Source organism: Camponotus vicinus, unplaced genomic scaffold (genome assembly GCF_025532165.1).
Source record: "Camponotus vicinus isolate PSW18456_S1 unplaced genomic scaffold, iyCamVici1.0 SCAF_9, whole genome shotgun sequence".
In the NCBI taxonomy this organism is placed as follows: domain Eukaryota; kingdom Metazoa; phylum Arthropoda; class Insecta; order Hymenoptera; family Formicidae; genus Camponotus; species Camponotus vicinus.
In genome coordinates, this window is record NW_028141981.1 from 16,690,872 (window position 1) to 16,711,404 (window position 20,533).

At 40.9% G+C, this 20,533-nt stretch overlaps 1 pseudogene across 1 annotated transcript in view; it reads right to left on the reverse strand.

The window, feature by feature from the left end:
* Positions 1-20,533, reverse strand: part of LOC145977089 (uncharacterized) — a 98,662-nt pseudogene that overhangs the window by 33,692 nt on the left and 44,437 nt on the right. Inside the window, exon 5 of the transcript XR_014440408.1 lies at positions 8,901-8,938. The product of XR_014440408.1 is annotated as an uncharacterized LOC145977089 (transcript). The remainder of the gene's footprint in view (positions 1-8,900; positions 8,939-20,533) is intronic.

Genomic DNA, 20,533 nt, shown 5'->3' on the forward strand with positions numbered 1-20,533 from the left:
TCTCTCTTTCTCTCTCTTCTCTTTTTTTTCTCTTTCGTCATCTCTCTCTAGCACACGTAAGCGCCAGCGAGATTTATCTGCCGATGCGAGAACGCGAAACGCAGAATCTGCATGCGTGCAGGTGCACGTAGATGCATAGACGCGGCCGCGTGTGCGTGCGTATATGAGAACCCCACGGAAAGCCGTAGAGGCTCGGATGTCCAGTCCGTGTTGGAAAGAGAGAGAGAGAGAGAAGAGGGGGAGGAGGAAAAGGAGAGGGCAATAGCAGGGTCAGATAGGCCGAAGGCAGAGAGACGGAGGAACGCAGGGTGGAAAAGTGTGCGAGAAGGACAACTTCCAGTCCGTTTCTCTCGACCGTGGAATGGCGAGTTGGACGAGGAACGAAAAGGACGAGAGTCGCAGGAGGTGGAGGAGGTAGGCGGAGGAGGACGATAACGGATGAGGTGAAGGCGGAGGGAAAGGGGAGAGAATGAGATATGCTGATAGAGAGGTCCGAGCGCGGAGAACGACGGGAAGAGTGGAACGGACGCGAAAAACGGACGAGACGGGGAGAGGGAGGAGGAAAAAGTGCACGTATGCGAGGGAAAAAGAGAGCGAGAGAAAGTTAGAGGGAGAGAAAGAGAGAACGCGAGAGAATACTCGTCCGTAGAGTGGGGATTGCGAGGGGCACGAGGGGTGGTGCAAAGGTGACGGCGAAGCAGGCGGCAGTGCGTCGAACGAAGAGAGCCAGAGGCTGACCAAAAAAAAAGGACGGACGCTTCAATTCATTGATCGCCCAGCGGTCCGAGCGGCGACGCGCGGGGTAAAATAAAAAAAAAAAGAGCGCCGGATACGAGAGACGGGGAAGGAGGGTCGGACATCGGGTCGTCGGAGGTGGTGAACGGGGGCAGGGGGCGTTGCGAAAAATCTCCGCACAAAAAGTGCGCGCGAGATGAAGCGAAACAGCGAGAGGAGTCGGCGAGGGTTCGAGGGTGGCGAGGAATTTACGAACGACGGGAAATCGCCGGAGACGATCCAACCGTCTCTCTCTCTTTCTCTCTCTCTCTTTCCTTCTTTCTTTTTAAGACCGTCAAACTATAGGTGTGTCTGTCACTTCTTTTTTTCTTCCGCGATACTAACGCGGAGAGCGAGCGTTTCGCAAGAATTTCACGCGACGTCGACGAGCGAGTCGGGAGCGAGCAAATTCGCGTACCTCCGAGCGAATCTCCTCGGGGTTGAAGAGACTGCGCGTACATTTTTCAGGATATTGGCAATATTTTACGCGACGTCGCACGCCCCGTACAGATTGTGCAAATAGACATAAATACGGCTTACGCGTGATTGAGTGAGTTCCCGGTGAGATTCGCGTGTTGAAGTAACTGACAGTTAAAAATTACGTTTTTATCGTGCTTAAATTCTTTTCGCATGACGAGTCTTCGCGCCATCGCATTAATATACATACCCAACCTCATTACTCGCATTAATACTCATTTCGATACGATGAATTTTGACAACTATGCAACTTTTGAGAGAGAGAGAGAGAGAGACAGGAATTTCTTTTAATAATTCGTATAATAATATATAATTCTTGCTTTCGTCGAAGAAACTCGATCGAGATCTTGAAAACAGATGATTTCGAGACGCACCTGGCAAGACTTGGAATTTAAGGATCCCTTTAGGATCGAAAATAATGTCTTGGAACGGCTCGAAAACTCGCGATATATCCTATTTTTCTTCTACTCGAGCAGCCGTTTCTTGCGCTTTCCAGAAACATCTGTATTCTGAGACACCCCTTTTTGCATTTCGGAGACAGATGCAAATCGAAAGGGTTTCTCTTGGATGCGAGAGGATCTAAGGAGTAGTACCCTTTCCCGGATTCCTTTCATTCTACGGCTCTTCTATATACATCTAGATGCATCTGTCTCACCCACAATGTCTCCTGCGATTTCGTTTCCATATTCAGCCGTAAATTCGATATACAGTCATTGTGCTTTTGCATTTGACGGAAACGCAGCTTGTGGAATCGAGTAGAGACATTTGCAAGGGCTACAAAAAGGATGTCGCGTACCGTAAAATCAAAATATCTACATAAAACTCGTCGTATAACGTAACAATAAATTACATGCATTTACGCTGCATCTCTTTCTTATCGTTCTTATCATCCCTTTCCCACTGAAAATTAAAATGAGATAAACGGTAAAAGTTCGGTCGTTCTGCGAATAGTGTTTTTAAATCAGTTCTTGCCCCCTTTGTTATAATTAATTGTTTCCTTGTTCTATTCTTAGCTCATAAACTCAAGTAACCGCCGCGATATAAGTTATGTATGAATTAATGTCACGTTAGAAAAACATTCATTTTCCGTGGAAGTGGTTTTTATGCGTTTCCATTAATTACTTTTTCCGGTCTCGAGAGATCTTGCAATCTCGCGAGCAAGACGCGCACGCTCGTTGACGCATGAAACAAAGAGATCCGGTTTCATTAAAGAACAAATAAAAACGTTCGCTATTGGGCATGTAAAAAAAAAACTGGGAAAAGACAGTGGCGGGCAGGCTTTCAACGGAGCGTGTACTTGGGAGATTAGTGCGCTTTACTGCGCGCTACTTTTTTCCTCTCTTTTCCTCTTCCATTTTTCTCTTGAGAAGAAAAACGTGCGGTGGCCGGCGGATTGCTTTGAGGATGGACACCCGCATTTTACATCTCCTCTCTCTTGAACGAAAGAACGAAGATACATGTCGGAGATGGGGTGTCTTCGCGAAAGAAACGGCAGCGGAGATCTCTGACAAGCATTTTCGCGAATTACATTGCAATATATTCCAATATATGTATACTCGTTTCGTGCATCACAGTCATGTATCTACTTGTCATTTATGTATATCATATTTCAATCATATAAAATTAAATAATTAAATTAAATAATTAAATTTCAAATAATTATATCGATATATAAAGGTAGAATTTTCTCCCCGCGTTGCTTATGCAAGTTGCACAAGAGAAGAATTAAGGAAAATTGGCAATGAAATTTTGGAGAGAAATAATTTTCTGCGGTTCGTACAGGAAAGGAAAACTCAAATATGAGTGGTATAAGAACGGCCTGTAATTTGCACCGCACAGTTGCGGCAATATAGGCGGACGCGCACGCGATCACGAGCGATAAATCTTCGATTTTCGACGCGGGGTCTCACCTTGGGTGATCGTCCCGAGAAACATTGGGAGGGACGAGGAAGGCCCTACGTCACCGTACACGGCAGCTGCCGGTACGTCATACTTTTTCTTTGTCTCAAAGGACCCTCCTCTTCAGTCGGTGCTCTTTGGGGTACGAAAACCGAGGGCCACGCGCCCGTGGCAGATGTTCCGTGACGCATTGCCCCTTTGCTTCTGCATATTACGTACTTATACTTGGAATTCGCACGTACAAGGCGCGTAACACGCGACCGACCGATTTCCAATGTGCACGCGCGTGATCCTCAACGATGGATCGAAAGAAAGCGCGGGGTGACAATCGCGTTCTATGAAATGACCGACGCACAATACGCACGAAAGGGTTGCATCTAAATTTCATGACAAAAACTCTCGCGATCTTGTTGAATCGAAGTTATAATTAGCGGACATAGAATCCTTAAACAATTCAAGAATTCTATTTTAAGGAGAATAGATTTATATAAAAGTATTTTAATATCTCTCTCAAGAAAAATAACATTTAATTAATAATAAGTTCGTTCATCTACTTCGTCACAAATTTTTAAATGGAATTTAAATAATGTTTAATATTAATTTAATATTAATTTTTTTAATTTAAATATTTAATACCGACTAGAATATAATTCATTTATCGAAGCGAAGGAAAGAGATAAATTGTGAAAACACACTGAGATTTTCGCTACGTGATAAATTTTGTAATAAGCTTCCTTTCTCTTTAATTTACCTCCCATTTCTTCAAAATTAATATTCTTGTGACAGAAGAAGCATCCGTCATCTGCATATACACAACGCAATATATCTCCAGAAGCCGCCCACTGATAAGTGAAATGTGATAAAGGAAATGTTAATGTTCTTGCGAGATACGAAATACGCCTACTACAGATAAAAGTGAGTTGCTGGGCGCAGTGTGATATGAAATAAATAATACCAGAAGATTCCAATATATCCTAATCAAATATCCCATTATATTTTTCCTTTAGCACCCGCGAACAAATAATTTTTAATGCTTTTAATATACGTTTTAAAGATCTAATGAAGAGTAATTTCTGCAAAATATATCATCAAAAGAGTTTACAAATCTAATTATAAAAAAATCACAAATTATATTCTTTTTTATATTATAAAAAGAAATTAAATATTTTTTCTATACTTTAGATAAAAAATTCAGCATAATATAATACTTGTAAGATAGTATTATACATCTCGTTTGGATTTTTATACGATCGTATTATGATAGACTCAATTTTTGATCACAAATAATTAAAATATTTTGATGCGCATTTGGGAAAAAGAAAAAGAGCACGATGCACATAAGTGACAGACGCTTCTTGGCTCAGCACACGTCGTCACACCTGACGTCACACACTCGTTAGGGGGCAGATGGCCCCCCTCTCAAGCGTGACGTTGGACCCACGGGGTACCTGGCGGCGTCTATCTATGGGGCCCTCCCCTTACTTTTTCCTTTCTCTCTTGCTCTCTTTGATATCCCATAAGGCGAGGTAAAATAAAATAAAACTCCCGCGAAGGGAGTTCCCTTCTCCTCGCGCACACATGCCCAGCTGCTCAGGTAGCACGAGCTACTTCCACATTAGAGGACGGAACTGCCATGGGGTACCCCGCCGGTGCCCCATAGAAATTCCGTCTGGCCACAGACGCCCGTCAGCTCCCTCGGCGCGTACGCCATCGAGGGGGAGCGAGCAAGAAAAAAGAAAGAGGTTATCAAGGTGACGGAGTTACGGATCGATTTGTAGGGGTATTAGTATACGGAAACGATTCGCATCCACATACACACACACATGCAGGCGCATACACGCAGGGAATGCGATTCTCGCACGGAAGGGAACGTATGTACTTCCGAATACCACTATGTACGCGCATTTGTCACGCATCAGAAAGCATACACGCGCGCAATTATATCTAAAGCGAAAAAAGCTATATCTTTCCGTTGGAAAATACATCTAAATATATTAATAGATATCTACATACAGACTTTGTAAGTGTGCGTGTGCATTTGAGATCTTATTATTCTTCCGCGATTTAGTTTATATAAAAGCTTCAAAAAGAAATTCACTAATATAGTGAAATTTATATCATTAGCTATTTATATTATGATAAGTAATATAAATAATTAACGATATAAATTTCATTACATTAGTAAACGATGGAATTAAATTAAAAAATTAATTTTTTAATTATTACGATAAGATTCTTCAATATTTAAAAATAAAAATCTTAGATCTGTTTTTATTTAAATTTCTTAGCTTTTCAAATCTTTAAAAATGTCTTATCCGTTAAATTTTATTTTAAACTTTTTTCACAAAAAAAAATAATATTTCTTAATTCGCTTTATATATTATATACAAGTTAATCTATTCGTGTAAATTCGTGTTGATTCAATTTTTATACAGTTGTTATAGAGCCGATTTTTTCTTTGCACACAATATCGAAATATACGAATAATTGGCACAGGCGGATCAATGTATCGCCGATGTATCGACAAAGACCTCCGGACAATCGTAGGCGGACATTATTGTATCGCTCTGATTTTGCCTAAAGCCGTCTTGTTAACGTGACAAAGAAATAGCCAAAGAAATTTTTCTGTTTCCGTGCCCTCGACTGACCGTCTCAACGGACTGTGAAGGGCCAACGGTAGCCTAATTACAGCGAGCAAAAGATTTACAAAGTGGTAAACGAGCGGTACAACGCGGCTACTCGCATTGTACGATGTATCTCGGCAAAGAGGCCCCGCTCTAAACGATTTCTAAACGTTGCCAATAACGAGCATCTCGAGCGGCCTCGATCGGCCTTTTCACGCCTCGGTTAAGAGAGAAGGCAAGCAGCGCCGGCGATTTGTCGCCGCTCGTAAATCTCGCTAATTCTCAGCACGAGACATCCGGTTTTGCGGCGAGGCGTTGCGGGGGCGTTTCGTGTGGTAAACATAATGTCGAGCCTGTAAAACCTGCCCCGTCCCTTTGACACGCAGCATCCCTTCTTTTCGTCTCTTCGCAGCGCGTGCCAGCCGTGGCTCAGCGAATCCGCAGCTTTTCCGATCAACAACACCTGGAAGAGATATCTTTCCCTTTCTCTTCTTCGTAGCTTCCTTCTTTTCTGTTTCTCTTACGCGTTTTATTTTCATTACGTATTTTGTGTGTTTCTTTACACAAGTCGTCAAAACAATTTTTGCATATATGTAATGAAATCGTCGCGTTTATTAAAACGATTGAAAGTTTTGAGTGATATATTTAAGAATAATTTCCGCCATTTTCTATATATAAGAAAAATTAATCGTGTGATTCAGAATTGACTGACAATTGACTTATTATAAAAAGCTATTTCTTTTTTCTGATGCAATAATAACTATCATTAATATTAACTAAAAATATGCATCTAATAAAAACAATCTTGATGGAGAAATTAATAGCAAAAGGCACAGAAATATCATAGTGATCAAAATAACCAATTTACTCGTTTTAGCGTTAAATATTTCAACGTCCACGACGCGAAGAACTCTATAAAAAAATATGAAAAATTGGTCGCCAGGAGCAAGCAGAATTTTTGTACCTTCTCAGAGTATACTGATGCATAAAAACGTTATTTCTTTACATATCGTTATCCGCCCACTCGAGTCACTGCTCGTGCGCGTTTAAACCGTCGCGTCTCGGCACGAGGCACGATAAAAGAGAAAAAAAAAAAGATACCTAGACGAACGAATAAAGTATTAGGGAGCGATCAGAGGAGAAAAAAAAACACGTAACTGTTGTCGATGCCTGTGTGCTTCCCCTGGCCGTAGTTAAGTGCGGAATTCTGTTCGCAGCAGATTGGTCGATCCTCTCAACAGTATCCGGCACCAATTTCGAGGCTCTCGTCTATAACGGGAGATTAAAAGTACTAATAACGAACGGGCGAAAGAACGCAGAGAGAAAAACCGTTCACGAAAGGCCCGCAAACTACCGCTACACATCGTCTTTCGCCGCATGACGCACAATGACTTCCGAAACATATGTCGAACGACGCGCTCCTCTCTCTCGACGCCGGCCCGCATCGAGATGCGTTATTAATGTGCGTGAGGGGGCGGGAGCGAAAAAGTTTTGTCGGTCGAACGATCGCGCTCGAAGAGCGAAGGAAAACGGCGGAAGGAGGGGTGAGAAAATCCATTTTCACGTTTCAGACGGCCGGGTCGGTTTATAAGACACGTAGGTGGAAGAAGGGGCGGTTAAGTGGGGGATCGAGCCATCTGGTTCCAGGTTGCGGCCAGGTCCTAGCGTTCGAAGGCATACCCCGTCGTGAGGGTCTTTTAAATCCACCAGAGACACGCACCTTGAGACCTGTCCCGGCCAAGGACCCTCGACCGCTTTTTGGCCCTTTAAACATCGACACTGCTGCGAAGACACCGAGGCGCCCTTACGTCTTTCCCCCGCCTTCCGTCGACGACCTCGAGGGTCGAATCGCCGCCGAATGAATAGTACGGCTCTTTTCACTCCCGACTACGTTCGTGTATATTCTTTCATTCGGTCGGCCTCAATTAAGCTCAGACTGGACGATCGCGTTTTCAATTTATATCGCGCTTAATAGCCTTTAATGCTCCTTTATCGGGAAAGACTTGTTCACCTGCGAGATGCAGGTAAGCCATTCAACATTGAACCGAGCAAAATAATAATGAATAGTTTCTAACTATTTTTTCTGTCACATTGTATGTATATAAAATCGATATAAATATACAATGATAAAATTCTGTATGAGCTTGGATACATGTGCATCCTCAAAAAACCAATCAATGTGGTCATCGTAACGAGACACTCCTCCGAGTATCTATCGACATTACGCGTGCGTCGTGTCTGTGCTGTTTGCGTAGAAGATCAACGTACTGTTGACAGTCGGCCGACAAAGCTAAATTAATTTGCAAATCGCTGTTGGAGCGAATCGGAGGACGTTACGTCCGCTATCGGGCTACACAATCGCGAACAAGCGCTATTGTATTATCGAGCGAAGATGATAATGGATGCATGCAAGAAGAAAAACGCGGAAACATGTTACGTCTTCGAGTGCGCGTCAGGAGATTGGAAAAAATTGCAGCTCCAGATGCTGCTACGGCAAGCATTTCTAACTCGTATCCGGTTCCGTGACTCTCGTTGCGTTCTATATATCTATCTACCCTACTCTATCCCTCCCCCGCATTCTTTTGTTTTCTTATACAACGATTCTTTCCCGATCCATTCCAGATCTCCGATCCACGAAGAGCGAAGAGTGCATCGTAAAAGTTTCGTTGTCAGTTGCATATGCACTTTTGTCTACGTGATGCGTATGTGTATCATCGTAACAACGTGGGGCACGCGTAGGGGTCGATCCGGGAACAAACTGACAGTGAGATTTTTATTAGGGAAGAAGCCAGCAAGCATGATTATGTACCTTAAAGCGTCTCCGTCTTTTCCCCTTCGATTTTCTCCCTTTTCTTTCTACCTCTCTCCCCTCCATTGACATCCTTCTTCCACCGATTGGACGCTCAGCGTCATCACTGACGTCGCACGACGACAAAACAACCACGACTCAGAGATACATTGTCAACCCCCAACTCGACAGTCATATATGCATGCATTGGCGTAGAATTGATCACGATTACAATATGTCGATCGTTTGTCTCGTTTTGTCTCGTGTGAACGAAAAACAGTTTTCTGAAGAAAGATTCTCTATCTTGGAACTCTAACGCGTTAATTTAGTGTACTTACGTTGTTCGTTGCCGTGGCGGTGCGAAAGGTGCCGTCCCCTGAAACAAAAAAAAATAATTTTGTTAGTTAAATCTCTAAATATTAAATTAAATCTAAATATACATCATTTGCAACTTTGAATTGCATTATTATTTTATTGTATGATATCTTTAGTAAATGATCAATTCTCGAATTTTTCCCAAATTTTTTTAATCTTTATAAAAATTTACAAGAGGATATTTTTTGTTTTTTAATTTTTGCTCATTTTAATCTCCTCCTTTTATTCGGGCAATTCTCACAACTATAACAATTTTATAAAAAAAACTATTATACAGTAAACTTTCAAAAATCATGATGAAACATTAACGAATCTATAAAAGTGAAATTGCAGAGAGCTAAACCGTACTCCTCGAAATTTGCATATCTACGTCGCCAATGCCGCCTAAGGCGATATTGTCGTCACAATGAAACCCTCTCTCCAAAGCTCGCCACTATCCCCAACACAGTCGCACGGATGCAACGCGCGCGTGTCGCCGACGAGCTTTTGCTTCGCGTCATACGTGCCAAAGTTCACGAATTTCGATCGCGCATAAATATCGAGGCGATATAAATATAGCGCCGCATTCTGCCGAGATTCCTCGCAATATACTCTACAGTTAAAAATAAAAGCATTTTCCTGCAACGGGTCATTTTATTGGAAATGTACATAAAGTAGAGAATTGTATGAAAAAGTATCTCGTATATTTACATTAATAATAAATTTTGTTTCTTTTTTAAACCGCTTCCCTTTATATATAATCTTAATATGTATATGCATGTGTCTATTTATTTATATTTATAACGCGCGATAGCTCGCTATGCGCATAAATAATATCTACGGTAAAAAGTTAGCGCAATATCGTGCATCTCGACATCGATGACTCGACTTTATTATTCGGAGCATTGGATATGACGATGTACTTTCGCATCCACTGCATTGTTTCGACTGGAATGCACAGGGAAGGATCGAGGAAGTAGAAGTCAGGAGGAGGACTAGATTCAAGGAGGTCGTAGGTGTGAGGTACTGTTCGATGCCAGTATCTGAGACAGTTTCGGCCCCGGCAAGACTTAACAAATAGGTAAAGTTTTGTCGCGAGGATGCCGGAGTTTGTGGATTCTCCGGCGACACATCCTCTCTTCTCTTTGTTCCTAAGTTTATGATGTATTAGCTGCTCTCCCTGCCATGCCCTCTCTCTTTCCCGTTCTTTCCCTATCCATCTTCCAACGTTCCTTTCCAGGAGGACCGTCACTACTCTCCAGAATTAACCAGTTTATGCAGCTCCGAGATTTAAGTTACAAAGTGAATTTAATCAGCAGCGTTATACAAAGAGATAATAGAATAGTTTCAGTAGAAAAGTTTATATATTTAAACAAGGTCGTAAATTTTTATATTATAACCGTTCAATTTTAATCTCACACAGAGAAATCTCTCCAAATCAATCACAATTGCTGCAACACTTTCGCGAATTTTGTCTTTACGAATCCTCGGCGAATAATCCGCGTTTTTTTTTAGAAACGATGGAAATCTTGTGCGCGTCTTACCGTGACAGGCAGACGCATTCGCTGAGATTAATAAACTTCGTTGCGTTTCGGCTTAACCCGTGGCGCGTAACGCTCCGCACGGAGAAAATCAATACTCAATACACGTCCCAAAGGTCCGCTTATACTTGTCGCGCTATCTCGCTTTTATCTCGATCGTATCTCACATATTGGCGTACGGCTAGCGTTCACACACGTGCGTTTACACAGAGACACGGGGAACACGGAGATACGCGTAACGCGCGACGAACACACGTATCGGCGCCGCGCCGCCGCCCACGCATCGTTCCCACACCCTCACACGAGCACTTCGGGGTGACAGATGGCTTTGTAGACAAAGAACTTAGCCGACTGGTTTTCGTGGACGTTGCGTAACCCGATAAAAGCAAACCCAAGAGTCGATCGTTCTCTGACATGGCGGAGTCGTCGCGCTCCACCCCCGACTCTTGTCTCTACGACGCGGTGGGGACAAAATGATGGGGTTGAAAATCAAATCCGAATGTCTCGATGAAAATCTTTGTCCGGCCAAGATTACCTCCCTGACTCTCGCGCTCGTTCCGTCCATCGCCCCTTAATCATCAATCAGACATTCCCCTCTCGCGATGGGGTGGCAAATCGTGTTGTGCGCGATCGCGATTGAAGCGCACTTCGGTGCCGTTCTACGGCGATTAGACGATTACGAGAGTCCTTTACTGGAAAGCGCGTTACGATCGCGGCCATCGTGCGCAAATGCTCTCGACGCTCTTGCGTACCCGCGTTAAACTCTTTTCCGTCGTCGTTACGCGCGTTACGGCGTTTTGTGTGCGTTGATAGACTTAAAAATAGTTTCTAATGTGCCGCACACAAGAGAAGTACGCACGCCGATGTATCAACGCGCTGCGAGCAGTTATAACGTGCGACGCGTTGTTGGAAACAGATTTATAATTAGTTTCCTGTTACGCGCGCGCTGCGATCGCGTAAAGCGTACGCGCTCGTTAGGTAGAGCCAGCTTTGACAATTTAGCCTCGATACGCTTGTTCGAGCATTGACATGATATTTCTGGATATGGATTATATATTATACGCGTCATTCATTGTGCACGTTGCATCATTTTGTGTTGTACGAAAAACTATCTAAAATACTCATTTGTAAAATACAGAATAATATAATCATTGATCATTAGTTATTTGGCATTTTGAGTCCGAAAATAATCAAACTGATTTTCTTGCATATTTTTATATTTTATTATTTATTATTTATTGTAAACTCATTTTAATAATTTCCAAGCTTTCAAGTAGCGTCTAGAGATTGTGAATAATTTTATAATAATACTGCGCTTTTTTGCAAGAAATATTTATTTATTTTTTTTTTAATGATAATGCAACTAAGCCCTTTTATTGATTTTCCACCGCAACAAAAGCTTATAAAGACTAGTTTTAGTCAAGCGAAATATCCTCGATGAGATTAGTTTTTAGGTTCTCGTCTTACGTTCTATGCGTGATTAAGGCGCGAGCATGTATGCGTGCCATGCGCGTGCATCCGAAAAAGGGGCGTCGCATTGATGGATGGTACAATAGACACGTGGCAGAATCTAATCATCGCAAAAGACTCAAGGCGAGCCTATGTTTTTTTTTAAGTTTCCTATTCAACGTGTTAACTCTCTGGAAATTTATTAATTCGCGTTACCAAAATCGATACAGATTATGTTGCAATTGTTTCATTCTCTCTTTCCCGTGTGTGTCCAACAAAAAGCAAACAAACAGCAATCTCGATATATAAATAAACATATTTTTCGCGCCAAAAAAAATAGAAAATATAAAAATTCTAGATTTTAATTTTTTTTTTCTTAAACGATGTGATTTCGATAAAACGCAAAGTAAAATGTTAATTAATATGATAAATAAAAAAATATTATGTTTGTACAGATTAAAAATCTGAAATATATACGACTCGATACGAATAAATCAATACGGATATCTATAAAGTTTATACAAATATAACTCTCTTACAATTAAACATATGTTCTATGGATGCTATACATCAAATGTATCTCTATCGCGCATTGTTGTCCCTTGAGAATAAAGTCGTATTTCCATATCTAAAGTTAGTATTTGATAACTAGCTACATATTCGATTAAAGCCTCTATCGTGCACGAGAGATTCGGTTGTATCTGAAAGCAAGCTAGAAACATGTGGCCCCTGCCTCAGGAGACGCCCCCTTCGTATAATCGAAGCAATAATAGAATATTTCGATCATAACGGGAAGATCAATTTGAATGGAAAGATAAATTTATTATAAGAAAGACTTTTCTCCTTTAAAAGTCACAGAGAGAAATTTACATTTAAATCTATCATATATCAAAGTATTAGAATTTCTAATACAATTTTTAAAATGTTAGCATATTTTAATGATATAAAATAAGGTATAAAGAGCATTTTGCTGGTAACGTATAAATCCAAGTGGTTTGCTAAAGATTCGTAGGATTTCTGCGGTTATCAGTGTTAAGTATCCTGGTACGGGACCCAGGTTTCCTTCCTAGGAAGGACGAAGCAACAAGTGGCTTCTTAGCTCGGACAATCTTAGCTCAATGTTCAACAAGTGTTCCCAAGTAAACACGTATCTTGAGGACATCACGTAAGAAATCTTGGGCGCAAATTCTCACGTGACGATTCTCTCTTAATCTCTTATCTCGTGCAATAACGCAAAGCACCATAATTTTGGTGTATATTTTATCTAGAGACTATAATCACTTCGGCTTATGGAAATCGAATTGAAATATAAAGGGAATTGGTAAAATTATAAATTTCTGTGATAAATAGCGATCTTTATGAAAAATATTATCAACTTTAATAATAGATTGTCTCTTAATTATATAATCAATTTATATAGAAATTTAAATTATAACATTAAATATATATAATATGTATTTAAATCGTATTATAATGAACCACATCAAATATTTACTGATTAAATATTGTGTTATTCAATATGATTGAAATTTTACTGATCTAAATTGATCAAATTACTGGAAGAGAGCAACTTTTTCAAACATTGCGTGATACGCGCGGTTGCATAAATCGGCTTATAAAAATGAGATCGTATCCGAACGAAAGAAAAAATATATTCTTCTATGATATGATTTGATTTATCGCATTTCTTGTCGATGTATAATAGTTTGATGCGTAGTTTGTAATATATGAAGCCAAAATAAAGCGCGGCTAATTCCGAGACGAAGAAGAACACAGAAGAGAAAGAGGATAGCCCGGTCTCGCGTGCCGTGTCTAAATAATAAAATAAAACCAACCCTCTAACCTCTAGAGCCTTGGCCCTCGCTCAATACCGACAGCAACAAGTTGATATCTTGTTCCCTAGACAATTATAGGAGAGGTGGAGAAGGAAGCTCGACCAGGAGTAAGGGACATCGTCGTAAGAAAACGTTTGTCCTTTCTTCCGAGTTTCGCCAGCGGGACGTTTCTTTACATCAACAGGTTCCTCCGTAGCCCACGGCCCGGAAAATCTTCGAGGGATGGATCTCTTTGGGAGTAGGGATCGAGAAAACTTACGATTTACTCAAGAACGGCGTGGGATGAGCGAACTTCCTTAGGGTTTGAGAAAGCTGAAAAGGGACGAGACATTTCTTAAGGGTAAACGGAGCGAAGACGTTTCACGGCGTCTTGTAACCTGTTGAAACGCCGTCCCTCAGGAGATAAAGTGTCTTTTTAAGAGAAGAAGAAAGAGTAGCGCGAATAAAGATTCTGGAAATTAAAAAAACCGGATGCGCTTGGATGACACAATTGCATAATTAAATTTAATAATTACAAATAATAATCAAATTTTTAAATAAATTGGCATCGCTCTAATAATGTAATGGCATTAATTATGCTAAGTCAAGTTATTCTCTTGAGAAATGAAAACGAGATGATTAAGAGAAAATTAAAAATTTTTCAAACAATTTTCGGGACAAAATACGTACATGGATAGATAGGGAGAGGTCTCTAAATAGCAAAACGGTCAAGAGAGAAAACAAGAGTTAAGAGAGAAAGAAAGAGACAGAAAAAAAAGGACCGAACAGAGTGCGAAGAAAAGGAAAGCTGAAGAACAAGAGCTCTTTGAAGAAGTGACACCTTTGTTTTCCCAGAGGGCGCTCGAACGTACCATGAAGGGTTAGTAATCTCCAGGAAAATTGACGTTAGGAGGAAATTACTCGGAAGTGAAGACAAAACCCTCCCCGTTGACAATGTGCACTTATACGATACATGTGCATGCACACATCTAGAAAGTCGCCAGTTTCTTTAATTATCACATCAAATTAATATAGCTAAATATTTGAGAATAAATGTATGTTGCAACATTTATTAGTTATTAATTCATAAAATATTAAATTTCTTTAATAATTATCTACCAAATATCACACCAGTATTATACAATTATATTTATATTTATAGATTTTAAAAGTCGAATCTCGAAACTTACTTTGTGAAAGCTGTTTACTAGACTTTCGCGCACTATTCAATTTAACCGGAAGGAACGATCGTCACGTTTTGCGTTTTGCGAAAAATAGATCGCTCAATCGGATATCGATCGGTTCCTAAGAGATGATCAACCTTGCCTGACTTTTTAATAGCATGTGCGCTTTTTGTAGACTCGGGTCTCTTCATAAGACGGCGGAAGAGAGTATTGTGTCCCCCACCGGAATAAATATTTAACAGCATCACTGCACCGCTATGTCAACATCCCGGAGGTAACCGACGTTCTTCCGGTGATCGACAGGAACTCGTATGCCACTCGATCATCTGGCCCGATTTTCCTCCTCTTCTTGTCGGCAACAATCGCGGCGGAAAGGAGCGGGCGATCTTGCACAGATTCAAAATATGCAGAATGCGGTTGTGACGCTCGAGCGCACATTGACAAAAGGACCACCAGTTGAGGGGGTGGTTTGGAGGGAGAATGCGTAATCTATCCACGAGCGAAATGAAAAGGAGATCGCCGATTTTGTTTGTCCACAAAACGCCACGAACAGAGGCGGTTTGGCATTATATACTCATCGTAAATAGACAGCGGTGAGCCACCTATAAGCAGATGATGATGAGCCTTTTTGGGATTCCTCGGGATTATCGACAGACGGCTAGTGCGCACGAGCCGAATGTTAAAGGAGAGAGGGAGGAGAGGGTGGTACGAAACAGAGAAACCAAATGATGAGAGTCGTGCGGGAGTAATTTGAGATGTTCTTCTTCTTCTTCAGCTGCCATTGAGCAGATGCCGAAATTGGTACGATGGAGACAATGCTACGGGGATAATAGACTTCTTAATTCGAGAACGTCTAGTTGAATGAACGTACTTCTATCACGGACTGCATCTTTCGTATCAAAATGTCCATTTGTCTCATTCTTCCGCAAGAGTGCCGTGTAATCGTAATATTTTATACATTGAAATGTAAATAGAAAATTATTGAAAAATACAGCAGACATTATTTCACAAAATGTATTTTAAAATAATGTATACCAAGAGAATATTGCATGAAAGAGAATCACTTCAAAAATTTTATATGCTTTGATGTTTATATAAATGATGAAACTTTAAAAAGAGAAGATTAAAATAATTCAAAAATAGAGTCGAGTGAATCAGATAATTTCCTTGCAAACGTTGACACATATGCGAGACATGTAACATCTTTGTAATATCATTCATAGCTTTTTGCTATAAATGATCGAACAAAAAAATTTAACATCGCTGAAATTTCTCTCACGATTTTCGAACGCTTATTTTCTCACCTTCATCCTCCAATATGAAGATTTAAAAATGCTTATTAACTTCTTCGTTGTTAAGAAGAGTACCTACATGCGAATCCTTCTTCTCATCTTCAATGTTGTACTAGATGAACGTATATTGCACGTAGACTCGTGAGGACATACATACGACTCATTGTCAGCTGACACCTGTAGACCTACCTACACGGAATATGGTCTCGTACGTGGTCTCTTACTTATGAGAAAATGGGGGTGAAAAGCCCTCAACGCTTCCTTTTCAACGCGCTTCTCTAGTATGTCTACACGATGCATCCATTTGCTATATCGATGTAAAAAATATCTTTCTTTTTTTAGTCGTTTTCAGATCTTTAAACTTTTACATTGTTTTTCATGATAGTTGATGAAGCATTAAGTCGCTTATATTTCTCGCGTCTTTGTAAACGACAAATAATGCAAGGAACATCGCGGTTTTACGGTAAGAGATCTGCCATATTATACGAGAGGATTTCAGAGAAGTAAATTTCCCGAGAGAATTTCCTTTAATTAAAAGACAGTTTTTATAATTCTTGACAGAGACGACGCGGCTTTTGCTTATTTATCACGGCAACTGTTTGGTGACCGAGTTACTTGCGGCTAGCATATTTTTCTAACGAGAACGCGCAACTCAACAGTATTCTTGTCCTGACGAAAGTTCAACGACGTCGAGTAAATCGAATCTCTGCATTATTTCTATGTTTGCGGGATTTATGTTACCACGTTAAACCACCATCATTATTTCCATGAATTCCATTTAATATTTTTACTATCAATACAAATGCACTCAATAGTGATGTAAAACGAACCATAAGAATCTGTTTTAAAACAAAAAAGATTGCTTACAAAATAATAATTGTGCCGATTTAAAATAATTATAAATGATAAAAAAATATAAAAAATATAAATAAAAATATAAAAAATGTAAATAAAAATATTAAAAATATTAAAAAAATATAATCAATTAAATGATGAACAATTTTTCATCCGAATACACTTATATTTTCATAAGATCACATATAATGCTTCCAACTTGATATTATATATATAATACAATAGTACAATAATTAAATATTGTTTTAATGAATAAAAAATACTTTTTAAGATAATTTTTTCGTAATTTATTTTATAGAAGTGACATAATTTTTACAGCACGATAAATTACTTATATTGTGGATTTATCAATGGGCCGACTCGCGTCGCCTCTTAAGGGTGGGCGCTGCAAGTAAAACCGCGCGTTATTACGGTGGGGTAGTTACCATCTGCCTTTCGTTACCTGTAAATTTGTGCACCTGGACACATTGGCGCGACATCGCGCGATTCTCGACCTATCCTCATATTGGCCGGTTGTTTATATGTCCGTTTATCGATTCGCACGAAATTGGCGGTTACGACAATGATTTGTCAAAAATTGTACTCGATTAATTCCGCATGCGACACAAAGTGGAGAGGTCCGTTTTACCTTTTTTAAAATTAGCGCTCAAACATTCGCTTAATTAAAATTCGCTTCATCTCAAGCAGGCTAAGCATTTAATTGTACGCGGTTGATACATCGTATCTCGCGGAGATCTCATTAATTAGATAAATTCCGCGACGGGAGTTCACGAGAGAGATACCAGATAAAAGAAAGACAGCCAATTCCGTTTCCGTTCCGTTCGCATAACTCGACGAATTCGCAATAAAAACCTTTCAACGACGAGCGAATGATTGTTTGAACTGAAGCATCTCATAGTATCGGCGAGTGCATTCGATTTATGCACTCGATTAAACTCAAAAATCCATTGCTTAATTATCCGTAATATCCGTGGCAATCCGTGGAATATCATGGACCGCCGGGCCGGACCAGTTTGAAGAGCGACGAGTAGTGAAAAAAAAAACCACCTACGCACGTACACGCGTGCAGTCGATCGGCCGCGCTGGTTGGTCTGGGGGTAAAAACAAAAATCGAGGCCGAGCCCGCAGATACGCGGTTTTTGCGAAATTACGGGTCCCGCCTCGAACCTTCGCACACTCCCGTAAATCAATCGGCGCTTCGACATTCGTATATATTCTCCGTTAATTATTTTTATTCACGGCCCAGCGTATAGGAACGCCCAGTTCGCCGGCCTGGGAGTTCGTATTTTGTACGCATACGCACGAGTTCCTAGTCCACCCCGACCACACGTTCCCGTTTACACACACACATACGCACACGTACGCACTCACACACAAACGCGTCAGCAACGTACACGCTGGCACGCGGGGCACGTACGCTCGCACACACGCAGACGGTGGCCTAAGCACACTCAATGCACCGAGATGCGCGTGCATGCACGTGTCACCACGATCGGGGACGCGTGTGTGCAACGCGACACGTATGTGTTGGTCACTCGTGCGCGGCATACGTCCGCGTGTACCGGCGCACGCGTGTGCGTTACGTATTTTCGAATAGCGAGAGCCAGGCTGGTTCGTCAAATTTGCACATTTATTCGTTTACCGTCATACAATCGAGCTTAAAACTCGCGTGGACGCGTGTGAGTGCGCGGCCGTTCTGTCGGTGCACGCCATGCACACACGCCGCGAGCTCATCCCTTATTCATAACTCTTCGAAGGGCTTGATGGAGCTCCAAAGCTCACGACACAGCCCAACGATTTTTTTTTGCACTTCTCTTTCCTGTTTTCCGCCGGACGGGAGTCTGTTCCTTCCTCACAAAACACTTTGACGAACCTCATTCTATAATAGATTTCGATAATATATCGCGTATTCAGGCAGATACCATTGTTCTGGACCTATGCTGCTGAATTAATCTACATTAATTCATCGAAAAATGTACACGTTTTTTTTTTACAGCGAGGTTCTTGTAATAGCCATGTAATATTTCGACAGTTTGAGTTGACGCCCGAGTAAATGTGTGTCTATCCGGGTGTAATAATTTGCAGGATTTGCGAACGCGCGGGGCAGCTGCTAATTAACGGTTCAATTGCACACTCGGTCGCTCCGATAGTTTAATTGATTCGGAAATAGTTGCCTCGCGCGGAAGAGCCGTCGGGACGTTCGGGAATGAACCTCGGCACTACCCTTGTCAGACATCCTGTGGTCAGGAGATCCGGCAAGAAATAAATTGCCGAACGCGCTCTACACACGAGCCCCAAGAATGTCCACCCTTCCACCTTCTTCCCTACTCGATGCCTCAGCCTTGAGCCCCGTCGAACAATTCGCGAAACAATCCTGAAGCAAATCGAAGCTCTTCTCGTTTCCCTCATTTCCGTTCAGGGGGTAAAAGTAACGGGCTTTACTTCGTTCAAAAAGGAATAGTTTATCTTACCGATAAAAAGCGAGTTGAATATCGCGGATGAAATCGTAGCAAAGTATTGCGATAAAGTAGGATTAAAGATTGTATTAAAAACTTTTATACATCTTCTTCAGTTTTTAAAGATGAAGAAATATGTCGTGACAAGAATATTTAAATGAATTTCTTGTTCTTACGTCTTTATTATTATTTCAAAACGTATGTCATAAAACACGACGTACAATTTTTGTCACGATATAAACGTTAGTAGCTGTGCAAAAAATGGAGAAGCATTTCTCGCATCATGCTCTTCTCGTAGTTTCGAAATCTCTAACTTTCAACATGCATGTAAGTAGTTCGTACACCGTCTTCATTTTCTCGCCTTTTGTTGATATATTCGCAAAGTCTCGAGAAACACGAAACAATCGTGAACCGGAAAATTTTCCTCATTCTGCGTACTTGCAGGATATCCGGTCGGTACATGAGTCCAGAAGTATCACGGTTATTGTGCAACTAGACGATACTTGGACAGTCTCTCGGATCCAAGCGAGTAATTCAAAATGTTTCACGCGGAAAAGCTTTTCAGTAGATTTGCCAAAAATTGTTGTCTTGTTCCATGACATTAATATTTATTTGTTCAAATATTAATAAATTAATTCTCTCGTATTTTTTCTTTATTTTATTTCTAATTTTTTAAGTCTAAATTATATTATTCCATAAAATTTCGAAAATTCCACCTCACTGTCTCTGAGCGTTTAATTATCTCGTAGTGCGATCTAATCCTAAACCGTGATAGAGAAAAATGTCATCGATTAAAGCCGGGCGTAGAGTGAATAAGACGCCGCCACTTCGGCCATTAACAGGAGTCTGCGAACGACAGAGAGGGACGTATCAAGGATAAAGGTATAAATGCAGCGCACGCACACATCTTGCACGAGGAGGATAGCAGCGCGTGTCGGCGACAGCTAGGCACTACACCGCCGCGCATCGACGGCTGGATGCCCGCGGAACGGCTCGTAGAGCTCGCAGCTTTTAAGCTTGACGTGG